Below are 15,862 nucleotides of genomic sequence, written 5' to 3'. Positions count from 1 at the left end.
ATTAGGATCTCTTTTTGCAGAACTTTTTGGGACAGGTGGTACTGTTTAAAGCATCCATAAAGGCTGTCCCTTCCTGGGAGCAAGGCCAGGGATTCCTTTCCTGTATGTTTCTTGTTCCAAAAGGGGACTTGTCTGTTTCGTCTTAATCTTGGACTTCTGTGATTTCAAGCACATCTAGTACCAAGTACTAGATAGTAACTTGAGGTTTTACATACCTTTAGCTTCAGGGTGCATGGAGGAGGAGGATGATGCAAATGATGGATTTCTTTTTGCACATTTTTGTCAGATATCCTCATAGGATGTCATCAGTCAGCTCTAGGTGAACATAAATTCCAGTACAAAATGGGCCTTAATTTCTGCAACCAGACATTTTGCAAGCTTTGATAATGTGGGCACACCCTTGCTTCTCCAGAGATCAAGGAAATGCAGTCTCCTTGGAAAAGGGACTCTTCTTCATTGGAATGCAGGTTTGAGCAGTCTTCCTAGCCCTAAAAATCTTTTTTTTGGGGGGGGGGGTTTGCATCAATGGTCCTTGCTAATTCAGTCCCACAGATCATCCTTGATATGGCACTTAAACATGCAAGGAAATACTTAAACCTATCCTTGTGCAGAGAGGTGATGCATGTGTGGCAATGGGACTTAGAGGCATCATTTTCAGCGTTTCACTTCCCAGACATGAACATACCAGTGGACTTCCTATGCTAATCCTTTACCCTCCTGTACTGCAGCTGTAGATTCAGAACCCATTTCTCACTTGGATCTTCAGGAAATGTGACACTCCAGAGATCTCCACAATTGCCACTAGGGGGAATGCTGTTTTCCTCTCTAAAGGGGTTTATGATTTAAAGGAGATGCCAGGAACTATCTGTACAGCAGACATTAAATTCAGTATTATTGCTTGACGGAGATCAAATAAAAATAAAGTTGTTGTCTTCTTTTGCAGTACTGGCAAGGAAAGAAGATGGCAGGACTGAATTTGTGATGTTGGCCACAGAGACTGACCTTCAGTTTGGCTTTGAGTCTGAAGAGAATCTAGAAATGACAAAGCAAGTCTTGTCCTAAAAAGTATAGTTATATTCTGAGAAGCTAGTAACAACAAGAAATGATGAGTAGCTATAGAAATACAGTTTAGGCCATTAAGTGGGCCCCCACCTTGTTGAAATATTGCCTTTTTGGAAGAGAGTTCATCCTGGTCATAGATCATATCCCCTCTTTAGTGGCTATTCTGAAACAAGGACATCAAACCAAAGCTATCTTGGTGAGCAGTGACCAGGCCCTTAGCTTTAAAATAAAGCATTGGCCTGGCCACAGCCTCCTGATGGTGGAGGGCTGTCCTGGACATAGACCACATCTGTTGAGGTTCTAAAGGTGGTTCTGTGCTTAGGGGAGAGAGATATGTTGCATTGTGGTGGCTGAGCTCTTTAAATGTGCTAGACTAGAAGGGCTAGATAACATAGTGATGGGTGATTCCTTTAAGAAGAAGAGTAACAGAAACAAGACAGTCAGGAAGGTTGCACTTAATTTGGGACAGCTGCAAATAGGGGTATTTAGAGCACAGTGTTTTAGTGAAGAACATAGTTGACAATTACATCCTGTAAGGGATTGGGTGGGGGGGGGGGCTCAATTTGGTGGTGCATAGTCCAGAAAGAGAACAGGCTAGAAGGTATCCCTATGAGGTAAGGGACCTGACCCTTGAGATGAGAAGCCAGTTAGACTTGTTACTTTTCCCTATTTCTGGATTTAGAAGAGAGCTACTTTGCTGTACAAGACTCATTGCTTTATTTTTCTGCCTGTTCCTGTTTTGAAGTGAACACTGCATCGACCTTTAAAAGTTTGAAAAGGCTACCTGAATAGTGAACTTTTTTTTTTTTTTTTTGTTGGACTGCAGACTGACTTGTTTGATAAGAGCCACATTTCTTTCTGAACTTTATTGGTTAAATGTTAACAAAAATTGTTAAATAAGTTTCTAAGTCACAAAGCTGACCCCCAGTAGCTGTGTTACAGATCCCTTATGGATATATGTATGCATACATGTATGTATGAGTATATGACTCTGTTACATATTCATAAATCCCCACTCCCTGCTGTTATGCAATGCCTCAGACAGTAATGCTGTCAGAATTGAGCATAAGCATCATTAATCACTTCTGCTGGCATTACAAACATTTGATATGAACGTTCAACTTTTTGAAGTGTTGCCATATGTACGAGTTGGTAGACAGACACATATGTACATATTATGACACCACCTGCTCCCTCACTACCTCAAAGCTTGGAATGTCCCAGTCTGCTATTACTGTCAGATTAGTTTCCCCCTGAGCATTATCTTCTAATACCACAACATTTTTCTTCACTTTGAAATTCTTATCTTTTTGTTGTGTTTGGTGGAAAATACTGTATCCACCACCCTCTCCCCTTTTCCTCTCCTTTACTGACGGAGTAGTTAATATTGCTTCTGACTTGTGCATTTCTTGTCCATTCAGCTGACATAAACAATCCTTGCTTTCCTATGTTCTCTGTATTTTGGGAAGTTTTTTTCAGCCCATCATTACAGTGGTGGGCTGAAAGGGGGACTTGATTTGATAGCTGACTTTTCCACTGTTGAGCTTTGTATGCCTTTCAGACCTCCTTCCATGGAAAGGTTTCACTTCATGGATGTCTTTTTAAGGGAATGGGCACCCCAATTCAAGGGCAGTGTAATCTTTATTCTTATGTTGCTCACCTTTTAGAGACAGTGATGCAGCATGCCTTTCAGGATCGCCTTCATAGCTAGATGTAGATGGGATAATAACACCTCAAGTCACATCAGCAGCCAGAGACAATAGTCACTGTGCTGTTTCTGTTTCTCATGCTGTGAAAAATGGACTCACCACTGAAATATGATGTGTTTAGCCCTGTGTATGCCAGGTATTTGTGTAATTTGTTTTTTTTTTTTTTTTTTTTTTTTTTTTTTTAAGATTCTTTGAGGTAGATGCTGCTGACCATTTAGAACTAGTCTCTGCAAGTCCATTGGGGAAATCCCTACATTTTTTTTACAACAGGTGACAGTGCAAAGGCACTTCTCTACTGCTGTGGAAAAGCAGATTCTGGTGCCTGCCAGTTATGGCATGTACCTTTTGTGAAATAGTAAATTTGTGTATGACTTTCCCATTCCTTATAATTCAAAAAGTCCTTTTGTGGTCTTCCACAATAATTCTTATTACCCCGTTGTGGATCCTTTTTTTCTTGCTTTAACCGATGTCAGAAAAAATTAATGATTGTCTTGCCTGTGGAAAGCAAATACCTCATAGAGATTTTTATTCTTACTGCATCACCTGTTTAGGCCCAGACCGCGACATCCCTCGCTGTCAGTTTTGTGCCTTGTTCAACACCCGAACTATTTGTCGTCTGGCTATTTTTGTAGCTAAATACTTTCATTCTCCATACTCCGAAATGGCTTCGTTAAGACATTCAACTACCGATCTTCTGAAAAAGCGTAAGGATAAAGACAGAGACAGACTGCATAGGTCCAAAACTGCCAACAACGCTTTTGTTAAGCTAGTCGCCAGTCCACCGGTACTCAGTGAGACACTTTCGCAGCCCCTGATACCCGCTTCTACATATTCGCAGGCCTCTGCTGAGACCCATTCGGAGTCTGGTATGCCGCGAGATGCTTCTTCGACTATGGAACCTGTGGATGTCTCTACCTTGGATGGGTCCAGAGCTGCTGTGCAGGCACCGGCTTCTGAGGGTGTATTCAGGCGTAGGGATTTTCATATTAAACAGACGACTTTGGTTCAAGCTAAAAATACCGAATTCCTCAGGCCTAAAGCTCGCACTATGCCTAGAAGACCAACGACCAAAGCGCTTTCTCAGGCCCACATATCTCAAAAACAAATTATTAGAATGACTGAAGACCTTATTACCTTACTTAGGGGAAACCAGTCTTCCCCCTCTGTGACCTAGAACTGATTTTCTTTCTGATTCTTCTGATCAGGAATCTGATATCTCTATTCTTTCTGACTACCAAGATTTACACTCATCTCCTTATGACGATTCTGATGCAGAGGAGTCCATTCCCTCTGCTTCCCCTCCAGAGGATTTTATTTTGGTGAAACCTTGCATACCCTTGGGGAACATTTCCGCAGGTCTATTCACAGTCCAGAAAGAGACTTAGGGAAATCTTAAACCTGCCTCAGCACAGGCTTCTAGCTATCCCTCCTGTTCTGGAGATTGTAGATGATGTTTTCCTGGAATCCAGCCTTACCCCAGACACTTTGCCTCCAGCTCCCAGGAAACCTGACAGGTACTATAGAGTACCTGACTCTCACAAATTCCTCTTCAAGAATTCTACTGCGGATCTAGAGACCATTTCCCAAGGACTTAAAAGCATTAAAGCTACTACTGCCAAGAATCCTACCCCTTCTGACCGGGATTCTAGGGCTTTAGACAGATGGGGTAAGAAGGTATACACTCTAGTACTCTGGCCATTAGGGCTTTAAGTTGCCAGTTTCATATGTTAAAGTATCAGCAACATATTATGGGACTACTTAAACAGAAAATGATGTTGATTCCTGACTGTGCTGAACTCAGATTTACAAGAGTTAATGCATTCTGCTGACCAAGTTGGTAAACATACTTTGCAATGTGGTTTTGATGCTTTACAAGCGTCTTGCAGGGCTACTGTCACTGGGTCTGTACTTAGAAGGCATGCTTGGCTTAAGGAACAAAACTTGCCAGATCATGTTAAGGCTAAATTACTGGATGCACCCTTAAACCAAGACCGACTTTTTGGCAACAAAGTGGAAGAAGTTCTCAAAAGAATGGAGGAAAACGCTAAATCTATGCAAACTGTTAATTTCTTACAAGTGCAGCCACCTAGATACAGTAGGCACTGGCCTTCAAAGAACTGGTCCTTTCCAGTCCCTTCCAGGCCTTCAGTCTAAACCCAGGAGCAGCAGACCACCAAGACTTCAGTCTTAGGCTATGCACAGATCTAAACAGTGGGGGACTCCCACTTCCAAAGCAGGAAGTAGTAAGCTACCCCCCTATGGAAAAATTGCACAATGAGTTATCCTTAACTCTTTCAAGCCTTGCTTAACTACTTGCACCTTTAGGAGGAAAGCTCGCCCTGCATGCAAAAAACTGGGAATTCATTACCCAAGACAAATGGGTTTTAAACATAGTTTCCTAGGATACAGATTCCACTTCCACTCTCTCCCATGGCCAAGTGGATGGCCAGAACTCCCTCAAACCAGTGGGCGGAGGTCCAAAAACAAGTTCTCTCTCTTCTCAGCATCAAGGCTATTCAACCTGTCCCAGCAGAACAAAGGGGACAAGGTTTCTATTCAAGACTGTTCCTGGTTCCCAGAAAAGAAAACTCCTGACGTCCTATCCTGGACCTTTCTATCTTCAACACCTTTCTGGTGGTTCCAAAATTCAAAATGCTAACTCAACAGCTTCTTCCTATGCTAGCCAAGGATGCCTGGCTGGCAACCCTAAACTTAAAAGAAGCTTATTTACACATCCCAATAAGGGAGTCTTGCAGGAAACACCTACGCTTCAGGGCAGGCTCCATGCACTATCAGTTCTCTGCACTTCCCTTTGGCTTATCTACTGCGCCCAGGGTATTCACAAAGTGCCTAGCTCCAGCCATTGCATTTTGCAGGCAGAGAAATATTCAGATTTTCCCATATTTGGACAATTGCCTGATTCAGGCAGTGTGTCAGAACTTGCTGTTACAGCACCTGGCATTTGTAAAGAGACTTCTAACTTCACTGGGGTACACCATCAACTAGAAGAAATCACACCTAGTTACCCTGCCAACAGATTATATTCCTGGTAGCAGGCTTGAACACAACTTCCCAGATGGCATTCCTCATTCCAGAGAAACAAGTTTATTTGACAACCTACTTCAATCTACTGGCCACAAAAAAACCAGCTATCTGCAAGGAAAATCCTGCAAGCCCTGGGGTTCATGGCCTCTTGCATTCTGTTAATTTTATATGCAAAACTGCATATGAGGAAACTTCAATGGTATCTAAAAAGTCTATGGTGTCAGCATTCTCAGGACCTGGAAACAATGATTCCTATCATCCCTTGCCTGAGGGGAGAGTTTCATTGGTGGGCAGACGCCTGCAACCACAAGAAGGAACTCCCTTTCACTGTACCCCCTGCCGCCCAAACCCTAACAACAGACTCATCAGACTATGCATGGGGGGCTCACATGGAAGGGCAGTGCATTCAGGTCAAATGGAACCCAATACAGATGCACCTGCATATCAATCAAAAAGAAATGTTACCTGTACAGAATGCTCTGACAGCCTTCAAAGACCTTATGCTTCCAGGACAACTATTGGTAAAGACAGACAACACCACAGTTATGTGGTACATAAGCAGGGGGAACCCATTCCTACCCACTCTGCAGATCAGCCATGGCTCTGTGGAACACAACCTAGAGCAACCAAGTGAACCTACAAGCACAATTCCTGCCAGACAAACTAAATTCACTGGCAGACGACTTGAGCAGAAATCTCATGGACCCACACAAATGGAAACTGGAACCCAAAATATTCAAGCTCTTGAGGAACAAATGGGGGACTCCAGAGGTAGACCTGTTTGCCTCCCCTCAGAACCACCATTTGAAAAAGTACTGCACCAGAAATCCCCACTGTCAAGCTTGGAAAGTGGATGCCCTGTCCTTTACCTGGGAAGGCCTCTCAGTTTATGCCTTCCCCCTCTGCCTCTCCTCTCGAAGGTCCTGCTAAAGATCAAACAGGACAAGCCAAGGACAATTCTGATTGCACCGGACTGGCCACACCAGCACTGGTACCCCTTTTTGCGCAGTCTGACAGTGCTACAGCCATGGCACCTGCCTCAGAGTCCTTCCCTGCTGTCCCAGCAGGCAGGCCAGATTCTGCACCCTCAGCTTCAAACCCTGAACCTTGCAGCCTGGTTAATCCCCTGAGCTCACCTCTAGCAACCCTCAGTAAGCAGGTGCTGGATGTCATTCTTGAGGCAAAGAAGCCTAGTATTAGAAAATCCTATTCAGAAAAGTGGAAACGATACTGTTACTGGAGCCATTCTCAAGGGGTGGGCACCAAATGTGCCCAGCTTACCTCATATTCTAGATTATTTAAAAGAAATGCACCACAAGGGCCTCTCTTTCTCATCAATTAAGATTCATGCCTCAGCCATATCAGCACATTACAATACTGAGCCCACCCCTCTTCTCTCATCCACTGCTAAAACAATTCCTTAGAGGGGCCAAAAATTTAAGACCCCCTCAGGAGAGCTCCCACTCCAGCCTGGGACCTAAACTTTGTGTTGGAGAAACTTACTCTTCTCCCCTTTGAACCAGCTGCTACAGCAGAGTTGAAATTTCTTTCTTGGAAAACAGCTTTACTTCTAGCCATCCCTTCTGCAAGAAGAGTGTCTGAACTACAGGCCCTGATGGCAGTGGAACCCTTCATTGTCTTCCATGCGGACAGGGTTTCCCTCAGGACTAATCCATCATTTATGTCCAAGGTGGTATCTAGTGTGGCATGGAACCAGTCCTTTCATTTGCCTGCCTTTTTCCCTAATCCCCAGAATAAAGGGAAAAGGATATTGCATTCCCTGGATGTGCACAGGCAGCTTAGATTCTATCTGGACAGAACTAAGCCTCTCGGAAAACCTGACCAGCTGCTAGTCAGCTTTGCTGCAGGGGCAGAGGGAAAGGCCATTTCAAAGCAAACCATTTTCAAATGGATAGAACATTGCATCCATTTCTGCTACAAGCACCATGGAAAACCTACCCCACCGGGGATAAGAACACATTCCACCAGGGCTGCATCTACCTCTACTGCTCCTCTCAGAGGAGTCCCTAACAGGGACATCCTGGAAGCTATAACCTGGAGCTCTGTACATACTTTCACCAAGCATTACCACTTGCCTATCTTTTCTAAATCCAGAGCTGGATTTGCCACAGCAGTTTTACAGGGCCTCATTGCTAGCCCTAATGCTCCTTAACTGCCTCCACCCTTCATTAGCTTTGGGAATCAACCCAAATGTGATGACTGCAACAGTGAAACACGAAGAACATAGTACAGTTGTGTACACTTACCATAAATGTAGATGTTAGAGTGTATTCACTGTTGCAGCCCTGATTACCCTCCCTCCAGCCCCCTGACTTCTCTTTACTTTTATCTGTCTTTTTTGTTTGGTATTCTTTATATCATGTGTATTTGCTTTTTGCTGGGGGTGTTCCATACCATGTAATTGCTTCCTATTGTGGGGGCACCTGACATCTGAGGCAAGAAAAACTGATGTAATGGCATTGGCTGCATGTTTTATATACCCCCTGATGACCTGACGTCATGAAAGAAGCGACAGCATCCGACGTAGAAATCCAAGACTCTGGTAATCAGGCTGGCTGAGGGCTACCTGCAGACAGATAACCCAAATGTGATGACTGCAACAGTGAATACACTCTAACATCTGCATTTATGGTAAGTGTACACAACTGTACTTTTTCTCTTCTCTTAACCTTTTATATCACCTTTAGTTATATGGTCCTAGCTCATCCTCCCAATGTGAAGATTTTTCTGTGACTTGTTAATGCTGTTGTCTGCTGCTAGTTCTCTGTCCTTCTCGGAGCCTTAATTTTATCATCTTGAACGTGACAACTTAAAACCTATGATCCTCTTGTTCCCTGTGTCCTTGTTTGTCTTTGGAAGAGTGTTTCTTGTTGCCCTGGTTCTGCCAGATGAATGTCTAAGTTGTAGGCCTTTATAGTGCGAAGCACATTTTTTATAAGGTCAGTGTTATCCCTTCTTTTGTGAACATTTCTTTCCTCCTTTGCATGGTGTTAGAATTTACTGTTGTAGATTTTCTGAATAGTTCCCCCACCCAGTCTAACCATCAGGCAATTGTTTTTCATAAATTAGATACCAAGCATGCTTTAACTCGTGCTAAATTTGTCAGTCCATTCTAGAATGCTAAATCCTATATTATTTGTTAGTCTGATGCTTTCCATTTACTAATGACACTTGCTACTTGTATCATCAGCTGTGTGACAACTAGCGGACTGTTACAGAACCTGCTAAATACATTCTTTACAGAATATTGTCATCTCTGTTGCCTCGTTGTTTCAGAAGATACCTTTGCTATGGCCTGGACTAGTGCCTAAATTAAGAGTGACAAAGTACCCCTTGACATAGTCTCCAAGACTAGGCCAGGCTTTGCTGGGGTAGTCTTCAGTAGCCTTTAACTGTTCACCCTGCCACAGTCATTCTAGACGGTCTTAAATGAACTGGAGTCACAAGAATCTTGTCCATTGCAAGGCTATTCTCCAGTGACAGTTTTGTTATGTAGATACCTGCCGTTAATACCAGATCTTCATGGAATGTAGTTTGAAGGGGCTAAGTGGTTCTTGATACCCACACAACACCCATGCGGGCGTGCTCCCGAGTCGTTTAATTATGCATTTTTATTTCAAATGGCTGTCTGTGCTTCCTTTGCTATGATCAAGTTTTTTGGTTGTCATTTATTGATGGGGTGGTTTTATTCCTTTTTTCATGGTGATCTTCTAACAATATTAAAGGAGGAGTGGCAGCTACGAAAAAAAAAAGCGAGAAAACCCAAAGATGGAAAAAAAAAATGGAAATTGCTGAGGGTATAGTTAACGAGAAGAGAATAGTGCCTTCTATGCTTTTGGATGTTCATCGTGCATACAGCTGCAGTCATTACAGATGGGTTATCCTGCCGTCAGGTGGGTTCTCGGTCGGCCGAATTCCAAAGTCTAGGTCCGGCGTCGGTTGTCGTCGCTTCTTCCCTGACGTCAGTGCGGCAGGGGTATAAAAGTTAGCCGACACCATTTTCTTCAGTCTTTCTTGCCGCGCGGTGCCCGAAGCAGAAGCAGTTCACAAGTGCCGGTCGGCCAGCTCCTGAGATTTACGAAAGTATTTCAGCCGAAGTCGTCTTGAAAGCTAAGTACCCCGTTGGGGAAACTTTTCTAGCCTCAGACCGATGTCGGACAAAGTTAATAATTGCATTTCATGTGGGAAGCAAATACCGCATAAGGATTTCCACTCTTTCTGTATACCTTGCTTAGGCCCAGACGACGACGTCTCGGCCTGCCGTTTTTGTGCTAGATTCAACAAGCGCACTATTAAGCGCCGGGCGGAGTTCGCCCTTCACTATTTTGGCAAAAAAATTTAATTATATTATGTCGTCGGATACTCCGACTCCAGTTTTGAGCGAAAGACGCAAAGATAAGGACCGACATATGAGGTCCGCACCGTCTACTGAGACCATGCTAAGGCCGACTACCGGTTCTCCGGTGCTCAGCGAGGCGCCTACGCAGCCCCCGAGTACCGATGACACTACATTACCGGTGTCTTCTGTACCCGAGGTCGCAGGCTCCTCGGTCCCCATTCCTACTGCAGATACCGACACCACTCTTGGCAGGGAAACTCAGAATTTAGACAGGCCTGCCATTTCTCAAGGTGTCTTCAGGCCTTCCTGCTTCTCTATTAAAGCCTTCACTAAATCTAAAGCAGCCATGAAAACCAAAAAACAGGGTCCTCAGACCCCCTCTCAAGGCCCCATGCCTAAAAAGCAGATGCTTAAAATGGCTGAGGATTTGATTACTCTTATCAGGGGTTCTCAACCCCCCCCTCTGACAAAAGGCCCAGATTAGAGGAAGACTACCCTTTCTCAGATCAAGCTTCTATTACCTCAGAACAATCTAAGGACCAGGATTATGCCTATTCTCTATTCGAAGACTCTGATGCAGAGGAGTCTATTCCCTCGGTCTCCCCCCCTGAGGACTACTCTTTTGGGGAAACCCTGCATACAGTGAGGGAACACTTTCACTGGGAAGGCCAAGATTACTCAGATTCCAAGAAAAGACTCAGGGAATTTCTTCTGCTCCCCCAGCATAGGCCCATGGCTATCCCTCCTGTTTTAGATATATTGGATGATGTGTACACAGAAGCCAGCCTTAATCCAGATTCTTTGCCTCCAGCTCCTGTTAAACCAGACAGGTATTACCGGGTTCCTGATTCTCACCAGTTCCTATATAAAAGCCATACTGCTGACCCAGAAACTATTTCACAGGGTCCCAAGGGAATTAAGGCCTCTACTGCTAAAAACCCATTACCTTCAGAGAGAGATTCCAGAGCTTTAGAAAGGTGGGGGAAAAAGGTGTACACCTCGGCCACTTTAACCATGAGGGCATTAAACTGTCAGTTCCATATGTTAAAGTATCAACAGTTTTTGATATCTCAGCTGAAAAGCAAAGTGACACAACCAGAACAACCAGATTTAAGAGAGTTGCAGGATTTGTTACATGGTGCAGAGCAAGTGGGTAAACATAACTTGCAGTGTGGTTTTGATGCTTTAGAGGCCTCATGTAGAGCTGCTGTTATGGGGTCTGTTATACGTAGGCATGCTTGGCTCAAAGAGCAAACCTTACCAGATCATGTCAAAGCTAAATTATTAGATGCATTTCTTCAAAAAGATGTATTGTTTGGTGTTAAAGCTGAGGAGGTACTAAAGAAAATGGAGGAAAAAGCGAAATCAATGCAAACAGTGAAAGATTTCCTGCAGGTACAACCTCCACGTTTCAGCAGAAACTGGCCTTCAAAAAATTGGTCCTTTCCAGCCACGGACAGACCTCAAAGGGGCAGATACAGACGCCCAAGGGGTAGAGGGCAACCTCAAGGATCTTTCAGAGCCAGACAGTGGCAAGCACCAACCCCAAGTGGTGGAGAAGATAGATCACAGTCATTTAGAAAACAGACACAATGACTTCCTCCTACACCTGCCAAGCAAAGCTTTCATGGCAGCACCTTTGGGCGGAAAACTGGCATTATTCTCAAAAAATTGGCATATTGTTACAAAAGACAAATGGATTCTGGACATTATAGACAGAGGCTACATGTTCCATTTTCACACCCTTCCAAAAATGAGAGGCATGCCAAACCTGCCACAAAATCAAAGGGCAGAGGCACAAAAACAAATTTCAGCTCTCATGGACATGAAAGCGATTCAAGAGGTACCTGCAAAAGAACAAGGTCAAGGGTTTTATTCCAGACTATTCCTGGTACCAAGGAAAGACAAAGATTGGAGACCTATTTTAGACCTATCCATCCTAAACATATATCTACAGGTGCCAAAATTCAAGATGCTCACATTACAGCAGCTTCTTCCCATGCTGGGCAAGGAGTCTTGGCTGGTAACATTGGACCTCAAGGAGGCATACCTGCATGTCACTATCAGACAAGATTGCAGAAGATACCTCAGATTTCTTGCAGGTTCAACCCATTACCAATTCTCTGCATTGCCCTTTGGCTTATCTACTGCGCCCAGAGTGTTTACGAAATGCCTGGCATCAGTAATCGCCTTCTGCAGACTACAAGGAATACAAATCTACCCATATCTGGACGACTGCCTGATCCAAGCGGACAGCAAGGACATACTACTGCAGCACCTGGCGTTTGTAATAAAACTGTTGAACTTCTGGGATACACAGTCAACAAAAAGAAATCAAAACTAATACCCTCTCAACAAATAATTTTTCTGGGTGCCAGCTTGAATACAACCACCCAGATGGCCTACCTCACGCCAGACAAACAAGGGCAACTGTCTCAATACTTCAGCAAAATGGCAACTTTCACCAGGCTAACTGCAAGGAAAGTCCTGCAGGCTCTGGGATTCATGGCATCTTGCATCCTACTAATCCCATGTGCAAAGCTGCATATGAGGAAACTTCAATGGTACCTAAAAAACTTATGGTCTCAACACAGACACAGCTTGGAAACAATTATACCACTCATTCCATGCCTTCAAAAGGAATTTTTGTGGTGGGCTCAAGCTTGCCAAAGAAACACAGGTCTCCCTTTCTGTGTACCTCAAGCAACTCAAATCATCACAACAGACGCCTCAGACTACGCCTGGGGAGCACACATGACAGATCAGTGCATTCAGGGAAAATGGTCCCGAAAAGAGAAGCAACTACACATCAACCAAAAGGAAATGCTAGCCGTGCAAAATGCTATTATGACCTTCAAAGACCTACTGCATCCAGGCCAGCTATTGATAAGGACAGACAACACCACAGTGATGTGGTACATAAACAAACAGGGGAACTCATTCATACCCCCTGTGCAGGCAAGCCATGACCCTATGGAACACAGCACTGGAATTGCAAATTCAACTACAGGCACAATTCCTGCCAGGGAAGGAAAACACACTGGCAGACAACCTAAGCAGAAATATGACAGACCCACACGAATGGAAGTTGCATCCTCAAGTTTTCACAAAGATAACTCAGGCATGGGGACAGCCAGACATAGATCTCTTTGCTACCCACAGAAATTACCAGTTGAAAAAATTTTGTTCAAGGACCTATCATCCACAGGCCTGGAAAGTGGACGCACTTTCTTTCAATTGGACAACATTGACAGTCTATGCCTTCCCGCGTCTTCCTCTGCTGCCCAAAGTTCTATTAAAAGCCAGAGCAGAGAGGCCGAAAATGATTCTCATTGCTCCAGACTGGCCAAGACAACACTGGTATCTTCTCCTGAAGAGCCTGACACATTCCCCACCATGGATCCTACCTCTAGTCCCTCTTCTGTTGTCCCAGCACAACTACAAAACCCTTCACAGCCAGCTCAAAACCCTAAATCTAGCTGCATGGAGAATTCCTTGATTTCCCAACAGACACTCCTCTCCAAGGAGGTGCAGGATGTCATCTTGGAGGCCAGAAGACCTTCTACTAGAAAAGCCTACTCCGCCAAATGGAAACGATTTTGTGCCTGGAATCAAGAAAAGGGCCAGAATCCTTGGGTGATAAATATACCTCAAATTTTACAGTACCTAGCTGAGATGTTAAACAGTGGACTTTCCTTCTCCTCCATCAAGATCCACGCTTCAGCCATTTCTGCACAATACAACACAGATCCTCATTTATTCTCTCATCCTCTCTTAAGACAGTTCCTCAGAGTGGCAAAGAATATAAACCCCCCAAGGAAACTACCAGTCCCTGCTTGGGACCTCAACTTCGTATTGGAAAAGCTGACCCTTCCTCCCTTCGAGCCAGCTTCTTCAACAGAACTACAGTACTTGTCATGGAAAACAGCCTTTCTTCTGGCTATCACCTCAGCACGCAGGGTTTCAGAGCTACAGGCCCTCATGGCTGTGCAACCATTCATCATTTTCCATCAGGACAGAGTTTCCTTACGAACCAACCCTACCTTTATGCCAAAGGTAGTATCCAGTGTAGCTTTGAATCAGACTATCCACTTACCTACCTTTTATCCTAATCCACAAAACAAAGGGGAAAGACTACTACATTCCTTGGACATTCACAGACAACTTCGTTACTGTTTGGACAGGACAAAGCCATTCAGGAAATCCGAGCAACTCTTTGTGTCCTATGCTACAGGTGCTCAAGGAAAGGCTATTTCCAAACAGACAATTTCAAAATGGATAGCCCACTGCATACGCTTTTGTTACTCATTTCATGGAAAAACTGTGCCTGCATGCATCAGATCCCACTCCACCAGGGCCACAGCTACCTCTGCTGCCTTCCTCAGGGGGGTCCCTACCAAGGACATTTTGGAAGCAGCCACCTGGAGTTCAGTGCACACTTTCTCCAAGCGCCATCACCTCCCACTATTCTCTAAATCTAGAGCGGGTTTTGCCACAGCAGTCTTGCAGAGCATCCTCGCTCCTCCTAGTTCCACTTAGTGCCTACCACCCCTACTTAGCTTTGGGGTTCTTCCCATCTGTAATGACTGCAGCTGTATGCACGATGAACATAGTACAGTTTTGTACCTACCATAAATGTAGATGTTCGAGTGCTAATACAGCTGCAGTCCAGGTTACCCCCCCTCCGTCCCCTCTTAAGAAGGGCCTTATGACAAACACCTTATCATACAACCTATTTGGAGTATTCTCTTATGGTGTATTTGCTTGCAACTACTGTTTTTTGATTATTCTATATTGCATGTTTGCATAAATTTGTTTTGCCTTCCTTCTGGGGGCACCTGACATGTGGGGCAAGAAAAACTGAAGAAAATGGAGTCTGCTGCCTCTTTTATACCCCTGCCGCACTGACATCAGGGAAGAAGCGACGGCAACCGACGCCGGACCTAGACTTTGGAATTCGGCCGACCGAGGACCCGCCTGACGGCAGGATAACCCATCTGTAATGACTGCAGCTGTATGAGCACTCGAACATCTACATTTATGGTAGGTACAAAACTGTACTTTCTTCTTGGTCTGTCTCTCTTTCCTGCTGTTGTGGTTGTTTGGTATTCAGCCTAGTCACAGAGCTGTCATGGAGGGTCCAAAATGTTAGATAAAACAAGTTGCGTTCTTTATCAGCTAGTCTTTTAGTGACCCTTCTTGGTGCTGCACAAATGTATTCCAACCAGCTCCTGTCTGCCTTTGCAACCTCCTCCCCCATTCCATGGCTGCTTTTTGAAGTCAGTCAGGCAGGTATATATTTGCATCACGTATGAGAAGTGCAAGTGTTTATTTGCAAGAAGTGGGCTTATTGTTTGTGGACAAAGTGACAGACTCGGGAGATAAGTGAAGTCTTCTAGTGTGGTTCCTGATGTCACAGCATGCATCATTGTAGGGTATACTTGCCCCAAAGAAATAAATTGCCATGTTGGAATACAGTAACAGTCATAGAACTACTATGGATGATCCCTTTTTTTAGGCAGCTGATACTTAAAATTTTATCTTTGCATTTTATTTCTTACAGCTGGCTTTAACTCTTCTTGGTTCCTTTCTAAGAAGGTTTCAAATTTCACAGTTTATCTAGTTATTCAGTTACTAATTTAGTTTCCAGGTAAAGCACATGAGGAGATGTATTAAAATCTGTAGA

The 15,862-nt window shown here is 44.2% G+C and overlaps 1 protein-coding gene across 1 annotated transcript in view; it reads left to right on the top strand.

The window, feature by feature from the left end:
• Positions 1–15,862, top strand: part of MDN1 (midasin AAA ATPase 1) — a 3,484,183-nt gene that overhangs the window by 2,803,037 nt on the left and 665,284 nt on the right. The window lies entirely within an intron of this gene.

This window comes from Protopterus annectens, chromosome 1.part0 (assembly GCF_019279795.1).
Source record: "Protopterus annectens isolate FY-2018-M chromosome 1.part0, PAN1.0, whole genome shotgun sequence".
NCBI lineage: Eukaryota > Metazoa > Chordata > Ceratodontiformes > Protopteridae > Protopterus > Protopterus annectens.
This window is presented reverse-complemented; position numbering and strand designations above follow the sequence as displayed.